Source organism: Mesocricetus auratus, unplaced genomic scaffold (assembly GCF_017639785.1).
Source record: "Mesocricetus auratus isolate SY011 unplaced genomic scaffold, BCM_Maur_2.0 Super-Scaffold_15014, whole genome shotgun sequence".
Lineage (NCBI taxonomy): Eukaryota > Metazoa > Chordata > Mammalia > Rodentia > Cricetidae > Mesocricetus > Mesocricetus auratus.
The window spans coordinates 74,444,469-74,461,640 of record NW_024429186.1 but is presented as its reverse complement, the minus strand read 5'-3'; the positions used below and the strand labels follow the sequence as shown (position 1 = coordinate 74,461,640).

The window sequence follows — 17,172 nt, the reverse complement described above, 5'->3', positions numbered from 1 at the left end:
AGATGTGTCTGGAGGACACAGTTGCTTTGTAAAGGAGGTGAAAATGCTCCCAGGGATGATAACAGGTTCAGGGGACAGCACTGGGGTTGTTCCTGAGAAGGAAGCCAGGTGCTTCTTCCTTTGGAGGACTTGCCTCGTCCGCTGCGCAGCCTGTGTCCGAGAATGTGCGGAGGGTGTCGGGGATTGACAACACAGAGACTCGTTCAACGGTCTAAAGAAAACTTTAAGCAGGCCCCAAAAAAGGCTCAAGAAGACTTCCCAAGAAAGGCCTCCCTCCAGAAAGGCTTCTGCTCTCTCTCTACCCCTGGCTGGTTCTACTCTGATACCAAAAACTGATCTGGGTGTGTCAGAAGAGGCGGTTAGTCTTTGGACAAGGTCGAGGTCAGGGTGGTTCCCTTGGGCCAGCCCTTTCCAGGAACTTATTGCCCTGGGCATTGTATTGTTTTTTTAGTAAACATGTTTTTAGTAAACATTGTCTTACAGCTGCCTACTCCCAGGCTGATGGGGAAGTGGGTCTCTGAACAAGGTCTGGTGTCCCCACAGGACTCAGTGCTGAGTAGAGACCAGCATCTCTTAAGGATGCGGAGGGAGCTTAAACAAGCCACAGCCTTGCTTTATCCATGTGACAGGAGGATTATTTGCTGGGAGGGATGGCAGTGAGCTAGTAAATGAGGTTGTAGGAGAGGCGTTGAGTATGCTGGAGCTCATCATTCCTAAGCACATACAACACTTCCCGGATGGTGCAGAGAGCAGCAGGCACCGAAGATGACGAGTTTGTAATGGCTTCAGTTAGTACAGTCCTGTGACTTCCTCCAGCAGCGCTCAGTGGCCATGGAAGGCAGAGGAAGGTGGTCCACTCCTTGGTGAAGAGCTGTTCTATGAGACAGAAGAATGGCGGAAGGCTGGATGGAGGCTTAGATAAACCAGAGGCTTGAGGAAGGAGTGAGAACTGGGAGGAGGGGTTGAGGTGGGCTGCGGACATGATCATGTTAGAGCAGTTTTGGGTGATCAGCACTTGAGAGCGCTGTGGAAGGGAGATGAAAAGCCAGACATCAGAGCACAGGCAGTCAGTGACCACAACATTGCTATACCGTGAGTTTCCATAGCGGCCTTTTATGCCTCCAACTTGAAAATATCATTTTAGCTCTATTACTATTATTTGAAGAAGTACACCTTTTACCACTAACACACACTATTGTCTCATTTCTCCTCTTTTAACTTAGACTTTAGAGGAAGTCAGGAAAAGTAAAAGAGGTGAGGTAGAGTCTCCTGGCTTGCTCACTGCCCGGGAGCCTTCTGCAGACCCTAAGGTTACTATAGGAGGTTTTCTTCCGATTCCTCAGTAGATTTCACCCAGGAATCTTGGGTTGTAAGGCACCTTGACATGCCTCCAAATTTTTTGCACAATAGAAAGTAGCTAAATCTTCCATTATTTCTACCACAAAAGAACTAACAGTCGGTGAGATAAGCAGCCACTGATTCAAGCCAGGGAGGGACAACCTCAGGGACTGTCCACATTAACTGCCCTTCTGTTTGTGTATCCAGTTGGCTCTAGGTAGCATCCGCTGTTTCTTCAAACCATCTTTTTCGTTCTTCCTACACACTCCAGCGCCTTTCCATGGAGTAACCAGCACTCCACTTATAACAAGGGAAAACACTGATGTCCCATTAAAGGCTGCAATAAGATGAAAATGCCTCTTTCTTCTCTCTAGATTTAAAAAGGAAAATGCCAGAGAAGCTTAGTCTCACAACCTTGAGAATCCCATCAAATGTAATGATCCAAGAAACAGCTGGTGAACCAGACCTGTGGGAGAAAACCAGGGCATGGAGCTCATCAGGCATGGCGAGAGCTGAGTGGCCACAGAAGCCCCCAAGGCTGGGTTTGTACATTAAACTCCATTTGCATTTCCACCACGAGACGTGCCCAGGTCGTGGTTGTCACATTTCGAGCTAGCTTCAATGCTCAGATATTTCTTCCCATGTAGCTCATGGCTATCAGTCCTAGTGTTCACAAACAACACGGCAGAGGGAGGAATTAGCCTCCCATTTTCCTTGTCAATTACATTCAGCTCCCACTCCTCCACGCTGCTCAGAAGACAGCGGTAAGTAAAGAAAGCATGTAGTTATTCTGGCCTGCCGGCTTCCCCAGATTCTGTGACCCATTATCCTTTCACTCAACAATTATCACGAGCCTGTTTTGTGTTCATAAATACCCTTGCAGAGTTCATTTTTAAAACTTAAGAAAGAGAACCAACTAGCCCTCTGGGATTCGGTGACATTGTTAGGGGACACATCACAAAGCCCAAGTAACTAGAATTATCATTAAGGCATCAAAGGATTTGTGGCTAAGAGGTGACAATTTTCTTGTAATGAGAACAGACAAGTAGAACTGGAACCTCCCATCAAGTTAGCCCTGCCACAGAGCGATTGATTAGCTGTGAGTGGCATCTAGCAAAGGTGCCAGAAATCCCAGTCTCCAGGCACCTCTGTGGTAATGCGTGCTTTATCTACGCTGTGAAGTCCAGCTGAGAAGGCTGGGATCTGTTAGGTGTCCCCAAACTGGCAGTGCCACTGAAAATGTCCTAAATGACAACCTACTACCTTTGACAACAGCATCTAGTTTCTGAAGAACTCGATGAAGACTAGTTCAAATACCTGCCATTCACAAGGATGACTTGGTCTGAGACAAAGATGCAGAAGCTTATGCGTATAAATGAACCAGAAGGAGGAAGAAATGGCAGAGGGTAAATAAGGAATATGGGTTAATTTAAATGTGAATGCTAGTTAGTAATGCTTTTGAAGATTAGTCTTCCCCTCAAAATTCAGATTGATCTAATTCATATCTCCAACCATGCAGACCAAACACACACATTTAAGAGTGACAGCAAATCAGATATGCAGCTTTGACTTGACACTGAGTCTTTGTCACCTAGTCCAAAGGATTTTACCTGAAATACTTTTTAAAAATAGACCCAAAATTTTATAGTATGTGCAGCTAGTATTTTTGTATTTATATTATTCAGAAGCTATCTCCCATTATTGCATGAGGTACGGAGGTCCTTGTGCTCACAGATAAGCACTAGGGGAACTTGGAATGTTAAACACACAGGGTTATCTCTTCATACAGTGGGATGTATAAGCTGTTATTCAGCCAGAAGGCTGGAGCAGACGTGGTTAATAGCCTGGTGACTTTATCTGTGGTCAAAACCATACTAGATCCTTATTGTGAGCTTTTTAAATTATAAAATCTATTTTTAAGGAAGGTGTCACATGTAGTCAATCTATAGAACACATCTTTATGAAAGATGTCGCATGTACTCTGCAAGGAGTTTTAATGTAATCACGTCTTAGGCTTTACTGTGCACATGGGATTGAGTTAATTATCACCAGGAAAGCTTTCACTAAATTATGTTGTGCTTAAATATGCTTGAAATAAACTACTCGGGTCCAGACTTCCAACGTGTGAACCAACTATCTGCTTGCCTACCAAGAATCATAACTGCTGGCCATGGAGGTCACAGAGACATCCTCACATTGTCATCTGGGAAAAGCTTCCATTGTGGATAATATGGTTGGGGGCTGTCTTAGTTAGAATTTCTATTGCTATGATGAAACACCATGACCAAAAAGCAAGTTGGAGAGGAAAGGGTTTATTTGGCTTACATTTCCATATCTCTGTTCATCACTGACGGAACTCAAACAGGCAGGAACCTGATGCAGAGGCCACAGAGGGGTGCTGCTTACGGGTTTGCTCCCCAGGGCTTGCTCAGACTGTTTTCTTATAGAACCCAGGGCCACCAGCCCAGGGATGGTGCCACCCATAAGGGGGTGGGCCCTCCTCCACCAATCATAAAAGAAAATGCCTTACAGCCGGATCTTTTGGAGGCATTTTCTCAATTGAGGTGCTTCCTTTCAGATGACTCTAGCTTGCGTCAAATTGAGGGAAGACTAGCCAGAACAGGGGTAGTACTCATCTCCAGACGGAGTAAACCACATGTGCTAGACCCTGCTTTTCTCTGCTTCCAGACAGTCAGAGTCTCCAGCAAGACGCGCATAGGAAGCATCCCAAGGTCAATTAGGACTGCCGACACAGGTGTTTCACGTATGTCCAATGGGATAAATATATGTACTAAGAGAGTGACAACTGCAGACAAGACAGCCCTCGCTACACTGTCATGCAGTACATAATAAAACGAGAGATACCTCTTCCCACAGACATGTGAAATCAATGCTGATACCAAAGTCAGTCAGGGTTAGGGCCAGTATTTGTTTGCAGTTAAGCTCTTGTGACAGGACTGACTGTTACAGCTCTCATATCTAAAGAAAATCATTTTGAGAAAGAGGCTCATGTGCGGTTCATTTATTGACTGAGGACACAGGAACAGACTCTGAGTGGTGAAGGAACAGGAGAGAGAGGGGTTGGACTGAGAATTTCTTGCTGGAGAAGTATTGCGTGGGGATCAAGATCAGTAGATTCGCTACAGGTTAAGTGAAGTTTATTGGGGAGAACACACTTACACAAGAAGCGGGCTACCGCCGCAGATTCCAGCACCAAGGACCCACCCAGGCTGCAAGAGAGCGCTGGGGTCCGGAACCCCAGATCTAGTCCTGCCCTCTGTCATGTCCGTGCCTGTGACCACACCCAAACGGGCGTGGTCAGTGCCACGGCTGTGGGCAGGGTGAATATATCTCACCATGAAGAAGCCCCGGTTAGTCCCACAGAGAGCCTGCAGTGGAGGTGTAATCTCCAGTCGTTTCACTTGGATGAGGAGGTAGGTCTTTTCACACCGCAAAGAACAGTGGTTGGCTGGCAGTTGCTGTTGGGAAACGAGGCAGGGGTAACACAACGTACACCGAGGAGGCTTCATTTGGCTAAGGGCAATTCCTGAGGATCAGGAGCACAGGAACGCATCATGAGCCAATTGCCAGGAGTGTCCTAGTTCTGGAGGGGACCTGAGTCAGCTCCATGCTGCGGCACTATAACTGTCACCAGCCATCACAGCTAAGCAAGCATTTCTGGCCCGTGAATTCCTTGATGGGATGTTATTAGTGACTGGACAAGAGGGAAAGGAGCTTCGTTTACTCGCTTTCAAGTAAAAATAGAAGTGCTAGGTCCCTACCAACTGGTTTTCAAACACTGATTTCGGGTCATGAGCTACAGCAGACTATCGGCCCCACCCCCGTCACTGGCTGTCCTGACTATGAAGTGCACACTCTCTGCAGGGCCAGCTGCGGGAGGCTGCCCTGCTGGGGGCTGGAATATCACATGCAGAGAATGAATTGCTCTCTCCAGGAAAAGAAACAACAGCAGATGTGAGGTTGGCCTGTTGGCTCTATTCATCTGTTTAAAGCCTTTATCTATATTGTCAGGTAAAAATCAGCTCTCAGGAAGCCCACCTGGTCATAATTGATCATCAGTAATAGGTCTGTTCTAGCCACTGCCTCCAAAATCCTGCTTCTGATCCCACGATCTCCATGAATTTCAAAAATACAACTCAAATACCTGAGCCTAGCATTAGCTTTCCCTGTTAGAATGGAATGATGACTCAAGGCAAAGAGAAAGACTGGGTGTGTTTGTAACACAGAAGCACCTCAGGCAGGGAGAAGTTCTTGATTTTGTGTCTTGGGGCTTTTACTTTGTTTTACTTATTTGATTATATTTGTCAAGTTGACACAAGCGGGAGTCATTTGAGAGTCGGAAATTGAGAAAATGCCTTCATAAGAAGGGTCTGTAGGGCTTTTGTTGCTGTTGTTATTGACTGATGTAGGAAGGGCAAGTCTGCTGTGGGTGGTGTCATGCCTTATTAGGAGAAGCAAGCCAGTAAGCAATGCTCCTCCATGATCCCTGCTTCTGTCCCTGCCTCCAAGTTCCTGCCCTGACTTCCCTCAGCAATAGACTGTTATCTGAAGGAGCAAGATGAAGTAAGGCCTTTCCTCTCCAAGCCACTTTTGGTCATAGTGTGCTATCACAGCAATAGAACTCTTGCTAAGCTGACAGCAACGGTTAGGCATCTGTGGGACATGTGTTTTCAGCACCGCAAACTGATAAAAACAAATGAGTCTGGAGTTTCAGTTTGCCCTTTGAGACCAAATCTAGTTTGGGGCAATTTTTTGACCTTTATTTGAAGGATCTTCTTACATATCAATTTGCCTGCATCCCCTGAATGAAGTTAGTTTTGAGTCGTGAAGAGACAAGCCAAATTCCAGGAAACAAGGCTGGTCCCGCATTGTCATTTGGCACAGGTTGGAAGCATCAGCTGGCTACTACAGTTCATTTTTTTTAAAGATAGCAGATTATTGCTGAAACTCTTGGGTTCAGCATCTCTACCTTTCCCCATGACCTACACATGCATTTACAATGAACACTAGTGAGGCAATAGAGCACAAACAGAACACGCGTGTTCATGCTGCCGATGCTATGGACTAGATTGTTATGTAACACATCTCTTGGTGTTTTCTAGTTTATCAATACATCGTAAGATGATTGCAGAATCATGTCAGTCAAGTTTCTTAAATGTCATTTGGTCATGAGGCTAAGGAGGGAGGTTAATGCATTCCAGCATTGAAGTTGCACCTGTCCACTATTTTTTACACCTATCCAGAATTTTTAGAGGAGAAGGAATTAAGAACAGAGAAAGGGAGATAATGGAAGGGTAAGAAAGACGTTAATAAACATGTGCCCTTTTCTAAGGTAGGCAAAATTCCCTTTGAAGTCAAGAAAGCATTTCACTTACCCAAGAAGCAAAGGATTTAGTTCCCAAGAGAGATGATACAGAATGATGCTCCTTTAAATCAGCCCCCAGAAGCAGAGAGTGGCTCCGCCTGCAATTGGCTTTGTCATATAAAATCAACTTAGACCTTGGAGCTCTTAAGATTATATTTCCTCATGAAGCCTGGGGACTACTTTGAACCCTATTGGGATGGCCTGGATATTCCCAGGCAAGCCTTGCCTAAGGAGAGGCAGATGTTTAAGTAAAACATCAAAGTTTACCTAAGGTTTTCAAGATAGGACTTCAAAGAGGTAAGAGGTTAAACAATTCTTGTTGCTTTAAAAACTTTATTTTTTTGGTCACTGTGTGGGAACGCATTTGTAATGCTTCAGGGACTCAGCTAAGTAAGCACAGATTAATGTTATAACTTGAATGTATATTTAATACTTGGACTCTTCATTTTCCTTCCTTCTTTCTCCTTTTCCCGTCTTTATTTCTTATAGTGAGAATGATTAGGAGAGAAATATAATTCTCACAGATCTGATACTATTGAATTTAAAAATCATAATGTCAACTTACTGATAGCGACCTTAGAAATCCGAGATATAAATTAGAACCTCGTCAAGCCATAAACTTGAATCCCACTAGTTTCAAGTTGCCTCACTCATATGAAAGCCTGAAATGAGAAATGCATATATCAATTCAATTTCTTTATAACTGTAATTAATTGAAATCTAACATCTATTTGACAGTTACTCTGTGCTAAAAACCAGGATAAGACTTGTGGTCACTCCATCCCCTCAGTGTGGCCTTGAGGTGAGATTTGCTGTGATCCCTGATTTGACTCTCTATCACAAACATTCCCGAGGCGGTTCACTTACAAGCAGGAAAGGTTTACTTTGACACACATGATGGAGTTTTCAGGCCACCACCACACCAAACTCACCTCACACTCAAAACCCACAGTGCTCCAAACATGTTTGTGCGTTAACCACAGCAGTAAGAGTAAAACTTTAATGAAAGTTAAACTGTGTGGGAAATGTGGCCCATGAGGAAGCCAGGCATCTGTGCAAACATTCCCACGACTTCAGTTTTGTGAGCAGGCTGAGTCCTCTGGAAGAGTCTTTACAAATGCTTTAAAGTTTTTATTGCCTCAGGTTTATGTGATATTCTTGGAGATAATGACATTTGGAAAGTATCCCCCCTCCCCTTTTTTCATGGCACTGAAAGAGGAAGTACAAATTATCAGAGAAACTCCTGAGGAATATACCTCATTTCTACCAGGGGTGATATAAAAATTGTTGTAAATGTGTGCTTAAGAGATCGAGGACAGCATTTGAGATGATTAATCCCTGGAGACAGATAGTGGTGGTGGCTGCATGACAATGTAAATGTGTCACTTGACTTGGTTAATCCAAATACAGAATATATTAATGCGATTAATATGTATATAATAATGTATGCTTAAACCGGCTAGGGAAATGTCACTTGTTTTATCACACTAAAAATTACACGCACAAGCAAAAAATTACAAAAACATCCTGTGCCATGAAGCTGTGTCTATTATCATCTTCATTATTAATTTATTCAGGCTTTACTTTTTTTTTTTTTGCGGGAATGAAAGACAGAGAGAGTCACCTTGTAATTCTGGCTGGCCTGGAACAGACTGAGATGTGGACCCGGATGGTTTTGAACTCACGGAGTTCTGCCTAGCTCTGCCAAAGAAGTTTGTTGGGTCACACTATAACTTACATGATGAGATTTTTAATTCCTTCCCTTTTTAATTTTTCTCATTTTATTTTTTTCCTTTTTTTTTTTTTGCTTGAATTTAGTTTTATGAGGGGGCATACAGAGACAGAGGGTGGATGGGAAGGGACAGGGAATGAATGGGATCAAGATACAACATGTAAAAAATGCATAGAATAAATAAATAAATAGTAATGATAGTACCGCCAAAAAAAAAAAAAAAAGGTTATGTACAACCCAACTGGCTTTTTGAGTGTTTTCATTGGGTTGAAGGCCTCGTAGCCAGCATGTGGGCCTCCATCTCCAGTTGTTAGTGAGTGTACGTTGTGTAAACAGAACTGCACTTCTTAAGGAACCGGGCAAGGACTGTGTCTAACTCAGCTGAATGAGCAGTTTAGCTAGAGAATGACAAGTAAGTTAGACATGGCTTATAAGTACTCTGCTGCCCAGTTTTGTCACTACAGCGGCTGAAAAGGCAAAACAATTGTGCAAATGCAATCAGTGGCTTGTCAGCTAGTGGCCGATGTGCGTGAGAGAGCCCGAAAGGACAGCCTCGGTGTGTTTGGCCGTGCTTAAGATACAGCTGGACTCTCGTGCCCATTCATTTTACTCTCTATGAAAAGGCAAAGAACAGTGGCTAAAAGGCAAATTCAGAGATGCGGATTAATTCAGAACGGAAAATGAGTCATTGTCTTGTACTGAGGCTCGATCAGTGACCAGGACAGACTCCGTGTCTATATTACCCAGGGTGCGCGCTAGTTGTATGTTGACTTGATGCAGACTATAGTAATTTGAGAGATGGGAATGTCAACTGAGAAAACGCCTCCATAACATAGGGCTGTAGACAGGCCTGTAGGGCATTTGAATAATTAGTGATTGATGGCGGAGGGACCAGACCATTGTGGGTGGTGCCATCCCTGGGCTGCTGGCCCTAGGTTCTGTGAGAAAGCAGGCTGAGCAAGCCATGATGAGCAAGCCAGTAAGCAGCTCCCCTCCAAGCCCTCTGCATCCGTCCTGTCTGCAGGTTCCTGTCCTGTTTGAGGTGTTGTCGTGACTTTCTTCAATGACAGCAGTGATGTGGAAGTGTAAGCCAAATAAACCCTTTCCTCTCCCATCTTGCTTTTGGTCATGGTGTTTTCTCACAGCCATAGTAACCGTAACTAAGACACCCTGGAACTAGACAAGCCTACACAGGTAAGGCAGGCAACTGGAGGGGGCCAAAGCAATTGTAGTGGGAGACAGAAGGCAGAAGACAGAGTCTCAGGGGGCTCCAGCAATCGGTGTCTGCAATCACTGGCTCACTCAAGTATAGCCGCAATTATATTTCCGAGGTCTACAGAGTTCTTTAAAATATCATCTTTCACAAAAATATCAGAGGAATAAAGGCAAACTGTTTAGTTCATGTTAAAAACAAAAACAAAAACTCCCAACGTTTAGCAACGAGAGAGGTGAACATGCAATTAAAATCAACGTCTTGTCTCCAAGCTGTGTGCTCCAGGTACCACAATATTTAGCCCTGTTACAATGTTCTGAATTAAAGGCTTGTTTGACAACATTAAGGGTCTTTGCCCAGTTCATCTGCTACTCCAGCCCTCCCACATCTACCTTCTATCTGCACAAACCGGGCTTCTCATTCTGACTACTAGCCAAGACGTGGACCCCTGGTCCAAACTCAGTCAAACTCAGTCCACCTACGACATGTGGGAGAGTTGAAAGAAAAAAAGAGGGAGGGAGGGAGGAAACCCATCTGCTGGGAAAGGAGTTAATCCACAGGCTCCCTAGGAGCTTAGAACGTTCTGGTTGGGGTGCAGAGCAGTAGGACAGGATGAAGAGGCAAAGGCAGGAGGGCCATGCATTGGCAGCCAGCCTGCACTACTTACTTTAACAGGGCTGGAAAGATGGCTCAGTGGTTAAGAGTACTTGATGCTCTTGCAGAGGCCCCCAGGTCAATTCAAGCACCCACATGGTAACTCACAACTATCTGTCCTGTTCCAGGGGATCCAATACTGTCTGCTGACTTCCACAGGCACCAGGCAGGCATGCGTGTGGTGCCTAGACACACATCCGTGCAAAAGACTCATGTGCATAAAATAAGTAACTCTAAAAAAATGTAAAGGCTGGGGAGACAGCTCAGACCATAAAGTGATTGTCATATAAGCATAATGACCTGAGTTTAGAACCTCAGCATACACATAAAGGAAGGCCCAGTGGCACATCTATGATCCCAGTGGAGACAGAAGGACTTGCTGGGGTTTGCTGACCAGCTAGTCTAGCAGATCAGTAAGCTTCAGAGTGAGCAAGAGACTCTACCTCAAGAAATAATGTGGTGGTGGTAACTCATGTCTTTAATCCCAGTCCTCGGAGGGCAGACGCTGGTGAGTTCAAAGTCAGCCTGATCTACAAAGTGAGTTCCAGGACAGCCAGGCAGGGCTATAAAGAGAAGCCCTGTCTCAAAAACCACCACCACCACCACCACCACCAATAATAACAACAACAACAACAACAACAACAATAATAATAATAAAATTAATAATAGTGTGGAGACTGTCAGCAGAGAAAGGGGTTTACTGCCAAGGTTGCTAACCCAAATTCAATCCCTGGAATCTACATGACAGAAGGAGAGAGCCAACTCCTAAGTCATTCTCCGACCTTCACAAGCTCACTGTAACAAGTGTGCACAGTGCCCTGACCGCATTCAAATATTTGCCGGGCGTTGGTGGCGCACACCTTTAATCCCAGCACTCGGGAGGCAGAGGCAGGCGGATCTCTGTGAGTTCAAGGCCATCCTGGTCTACAAAGCGAGTTCCAGGACAGCCTCCAAAACAATACAGAGAAACCCTGTCTCTAAAAACCAAAAAAAAAAAAAAAAAAAAAAAAAAAGAATACATTTTTTAAACAGATGGGACGTCACTGAGGAGGACACCTGGTGTTGTGCTCTGGCACCCTCATGTTCGTGTACGCATACACATGAAGATCATTAAATGATCACATGATCCACAGATACCAAAAGATTCAGAGACAAGAGGTGAAAAGCAGTTTAAGTGGCTAATCCCTGTCCCAGAGCTGACTTGGCTTAATTTTGGGAAGTGACTGTGAAAGTGCAAGACAGATTCCTTTGTCGTTTTGTTTCTGATACAGGTGTGATGCAGATTTCTTTGACTCACACAGATAAGAGCCTCAGGTTCCAGTTAGAGTTACATACAGAGCCCCAGTGGCAGAGGCCAGAGAGCCAGATACCAGGGAACCAGGCTGACTTACAAACAAGTCCTAAGGAGGTTAAGACCTTTCCCTTAGCTGTAAGTCAGAACAAATATCCACCACAGAGCAGAGAGTGTCTCCTTGGAACTCCAGCGCCTAAGGTAAGAGGATTTGTCCCTGTAACTGATGGGCTGTCATGGAGACAGTGTCTCAGGACTGGAAGGACGTTCCCAGGTGATCCCAGTGGATGGTGACTTTCCCTGATGGGACATGGAATTCTTTCTCTAAGGACCTTGGGACCCTTTCATGGAGTCTTCAACATTCTGGCTACCTTAACCCTCCCATCCTAGGAACAGCTCTTCGCTTGTTTGAGGAGGGCTGAACATTTCATCTACATGTGCAGACATTTCATATAACATCATACATGTGGACATTTCATCTAACATCCTACATGTGCAGGCATTTCATCTACCATCCTACATGTGTTGGCATTTCATCTAACATCCTGCATAAATGTGTGGGCATTTCATCTACCATCCTACATGTGTGGACTCGGGAGTCCTCACTACCTGAAACAGTGTGCTCATACCAGATACAATGGAGCATATTTAGAGAAAGGAAATCGCTTGCAGTGATCTGAACTCTAGACATATTTAGTTAGAATGTCCTAACCATTTTTTTGTTTAAAGCTTTTTTCAAATTACTTGTATGTATTGTGTGTGTAGACAAGAGGGCACACGTGCCATGGCGGACATGTGGAGGTCAAAAGGCAGCATTCAGGAGTGCATCCTCTTCCCGGAGTTCAAGTTCATGTCCTTAAGCTTGGCAGCAAGTGCCTTTGTCTACTGAGCCATCTCACTGGCCTCCCTAATACTTTTTTTTATAAACTGGTTTTATTAACTATTTGCTTTTATTATGCTAAAGCAATCTAAAATCTACCTCTCAGCCAACTTTGGTAAGTGCAATATAGCATTAACATTATTGTTAAGCACAGTGCTATTCCACAGATATCTAGAAATTCTCTCACGGCTGGAACCGTCACCTCACTGAACAGCATCTCCCCCTTCCAGCTGTTCTATGTCTGTTTCAATTAAGTTTAACTACTTCAGTTACCTCATACATATGGATGATGTAGCATACAATGTATATGGTGAGATATTGCTGGTTATCACGTACTATAACATAATGAAACTTGAAGACATTATGTGACGGCTAAGAAAGAATACAGTTACAGAAAAGACAAGTACCACAATTTCAGACTTTTAAAATTGTGGGCTATATCCTACATGTACAAGCATACTTTTTATTTACTTATATTTTAAGCTCTGAAACACATCTACTGACATGTCTATGGCATGTACTTGTACAGTTATGTAATAATCAAAACAAACAAATAATGGCACACTGGAATCCTCACTAACCAGTCTGAAAAACAGGACATTTCTCATACCTTTTCTGCCAACTATATGGCACTTGCTCACTGCGTCAGTTCTATCGATCCCAATTTTGTTTTCATCATTGGCTATATATATGCTATTGTAGTCTAAATCACATAAGTAGATTCATGGTCTTTTTTCAAGCTTATATTTTTATTCCACACTGTTTTAAACATTGGTCTGCAATTCTGAATGTTGCCATAGTTTATTCCTTGACAATCCATCATTTATCCATATCCTTGACAGGATGTGCCTCGTGCTGTCTCTAGCTGTGTGCCCTTAAAATTTGTCATGAAGATTCTTGCTCCTGTCTCCTTGCACACAGTTCTGAAACTTTCTCCGATGGATGTATGTGAAGTCACGGGACCTGTAGGTGTTCTGGAAACACCAGCTGGTTTTCCACTCTCGTCTTACCAGTGCACACTCTCATCAGCAGTGGCTAAGACGTCTGCAGTGCCACAGTCTTACTGTGCTTAATATTGTAAGGCTAATTGGTTTTTTCAATCTAATGGGAATAAAATGGTACCTTACTGTGATATTAATTTGTTTTTTCTTCATTACTAATGAGGCTAAGCATCATTTTGTTTGGTTATTGGTTGTTCTTATATCTTCCCTGTGAGATGCCTCTAAGTCTTTTTCTATTGAGTTGAAAATTCCTTTTCTTATTGATTATGATGTTAATTTACATATTTTTCATATTAACTTGCCATGTTAATGTATTACTTATTTCTTGCAGTTTGTAACTTGCATTTTCCAGTCTCCTTAGGATGCTTTTCATAATTGTGTTTTTCATTTTGGTGTGGTCAAATTTGAGGCTTTTTCATAATGGTTCCCAGGGGGATTTGGTTTATTTTAGGAAATCTTCCTCCATCTTGGGTATGGAGCTTTCCCTTTATAGCATCCAAAACAATTCAACCACCTTTCATGGTGTAATATTTGATTCTTCTGGATTTTTTGTATATGGTAGAAGTAAGGCATAATCCCATGTTCTATTTGATAACCATGTGTCTCATTCACTAAAGATGCCTTTCTTCTTTTTGTCTCTTACTTTTGGTTTGTGCATGAGTATTTCTCTCTCTCTCTCTCTCTCTCTCTCTTTCTCTCTCTCTGTGTGTGTGTGTGTGTATGTGTATGTGTGTGTGTATGTGTATGCGTGTGTGTGTGTGTGTGTGTGTGTGTGTGTTTACCCACATGCCTGTGGAGGTCAGAGGTTGACATCCAATATCTTCCTTGATTACTTGCTGTGGAACATTTAGCTATGTAAAGATGTGTTACATTGTGTATGCCACAGAATGTTAATTTAGCTGTGTAAAGGTGTGTTACATTTGCTTATGCTGCATCTGTTTATTGTTGTAAAGATGTGTTACATTTGTCTGTGCTGCTTTTGTTTAATTATGTTAGGAAGTGTTGCCTTTGTTTCACCTTGCCTGCCCAGGGCATCTGATTGGTCTGATGAAGAGCTGAATGGCCAATGGCTAGGCAGGAGAGGAGTAGACAGGGCTGGTGGGCAGAGAGAATAAATAATAGGAGAAATCTAGGCTTGAGAAGAACAAGAGGAAGAAGAAAGAAGAGAACAAAGAGAAAGAGAGGGACACACCCAGGCCAGAAGTCAGGCTGCCACCTGCTAGTCAGATATAGAGACAGCAGGGAAGTAAAACATACAGAAAGCAAGAAAGGTAAAAAACCCCAAGGCAAAAGGTAGGTAAAGAGAAAGAGGCTGATTTAAGTTAAAAGAGCTAATCAGAAACAAGCCTAAGCTAGGCCAAGCAGTCATAACAAGAAGCCGCAGTGTCATGATTCGGGGAGCTGGCTGGTGGCCTGAAAGAAAAAGACTGGTGTAATTTCTTTCCTGTTTGTTGAGACAGGTTCTCTCACTTGAGTCTGAGCTCTTCAGTTCAGCTAGCCTAGCTAGTCCAGCTTGCCCCAACCCGTTTCCACTTCTGAGCACTGGGACGGCAGGTGGCCGTCATTTCCTCCTGGCGTTTCTATGGATTCTGGGGATCTAAACTTGAGTCTTCACAAACACTTTCCTGATGAAGCAACTTCTCCAGCCCCTGAGGACTCCTTCCGTTCCTGGTCCATGTGTAGTGCCAGTTCAGTTAGAGACAACAGTTCTTATCCATGGTGTTGTTTGTGGGGCATCATTTACCCAGTCGACTGAGGTTAAAAATAGTAAGTGGAGGACACCCCCATGGAGGGCCTCACCCTCCCTGGGGGAATGAGGGGATAACGGGGGGGGGGGGGGCTGGGGGAGGGCATGGGAGGAGGGGAGGGAAAGGGATAGGGACCTGGAACTGACTTGTGAAGCAACCTTGTTTCTTATCTAAATTTAAACTGGAAAATAAAAAAAAAGTAAGTGGAAAGCATCCAAAAGAAATGATTTTACACTGCGCATGACTCATGCTGTTTCAATCCATCTGCTCAGAAAGTGACCCCTCCCCCCTGTGTAGCATACCTACCTAGGTAACTGGCCTGACGCTCCCTTAGGATCTAGATGGTGGTATAGTGGTACAGGGGTTCAAGTAGCCCTGATTAGTAGTCAAATGCTGTCACAGTGCCCACTCCAGTCACATGGACATCATATAGTCTCCCATTGTCCAAGAAGAGAGGTGAATGCTACACAATACTCTCCTTCTGGCAGGCCATAGTTATATATCTCTTGTTATAGCACATTATAATTATTCTAGTTTGTTAATACTTCGAGTGTTGCTTCGTTTGCAACAGGATCAAATGTTGTCCTGAACATCCAGTACTTGCTACACAGCCCAAACTCTTAAACTCATGGCCATCCTCCTGCCTCTGCCTCCTGAGTGCTGGGTTACAGGCATGTGCTACCACATCTGGCCATATTACTAGTTATCGTTGTAAATATCCTACTGAATCTGCTTAAAAATTGAACTTCATCATAAGTATGAATGAGTGGAGGAAAACATGATGTACAAAGGGGTTGTTCTTATCTGTCATTTTGGCGATGCCCTGGAGTCTTCGGACACATTCCCCAGGGATACAAGGAGACTGTGAGATCCCAGATTCATATTTGAATGGATTCATGTCCATGACCAGTTTGATGGAATCATTGAACTGTCTGCCTATACCTTGCTTTTTTGTGTTGAATAGTTTTACAATAAATTTTTGTATCCAGTATCACAAGTAAGTAACCCCTCTCTCTCTCTGACTCTTCCTGAAGCATAGAAGGCATACATTCTTCTGGCCACCAGAATCAGTACTGCAGATTCATTGCTTTTGAAATTCCATTTGTTTATTCGGGCTATTATTTTACCACAGTGGAGTGTGTGTGTGTGTGTGTGTGTGTGTGTGTGTGTGTGTGTGCAACTTTTAAGAACATTTGAAGGTAATTTTAATGCTATTAAATTCACAAATACACTAATCTCTATAACCCAATCCTGTATTATCTAAAACACACATTGCAAACTTACCAGTTCTATTCTCTTCACATGTCAGTGCCCACTTGGAATGGTTTTAAAAATGAGAAGAATAGATTCCCCTTAAATTACAGGTCAGTAGATGCTTCCCTACAGATCATTTTAGCAAAATTCATACAAAATAGTAATTAACACTACCTTCAAAACTGAGTTTTGTTCAAGTTTCTGTCCTAAAATATAGAAAAACTGTGCTACACAATAGTGAAATGTTAAAATTTCCCTAAATTTTTGTTCTTGGTACCACTACCACAGTTTACAGGTCAGCGTACCTGATGTAATAACGAAAAGAAAAGAAGTCAAAGCTGCAACAGATGAAAGCCCTCAAGATGTACGTCTAATGGACACTGCATTGCCTGAATCGATAGCTGCGCTTTTTGCAAACTGTGGCTGTGACCGTCCTGAGAGGAAGGGGTTCATGTTTAAGCTGCAGTGACATATCTGACTGTGGGTCATTTTTCTTTGGTGGCAGATTTTTACAGTTCCTCCGATGCATTTGGGCCAACTGTCTCAGGGTAGCCTGTAGCGTCCCTGAGAACTCCCCGTTCTCCTGCTAGGAACCGTAGCCTTTTCTGCTGGTCCCCCCCCCCATCCAAGGGCAGGGTTTCTCTGTGTAGCTTTGGAGCTTGTCCTGGAACTCTC

General features: G+C 43.5%; 1 pseudogene; it reads right to left on the bottom strand.

Annotated features, from left to right (window-relative positions):
* Positions 1-4,514: 4,514 nt before the first annotated feature.
* Positions 4,515-17,172, bottom strand: part of LOC121139430 — a 69,210-nt pseudogene continuing 56,552 nt past the window's right edge.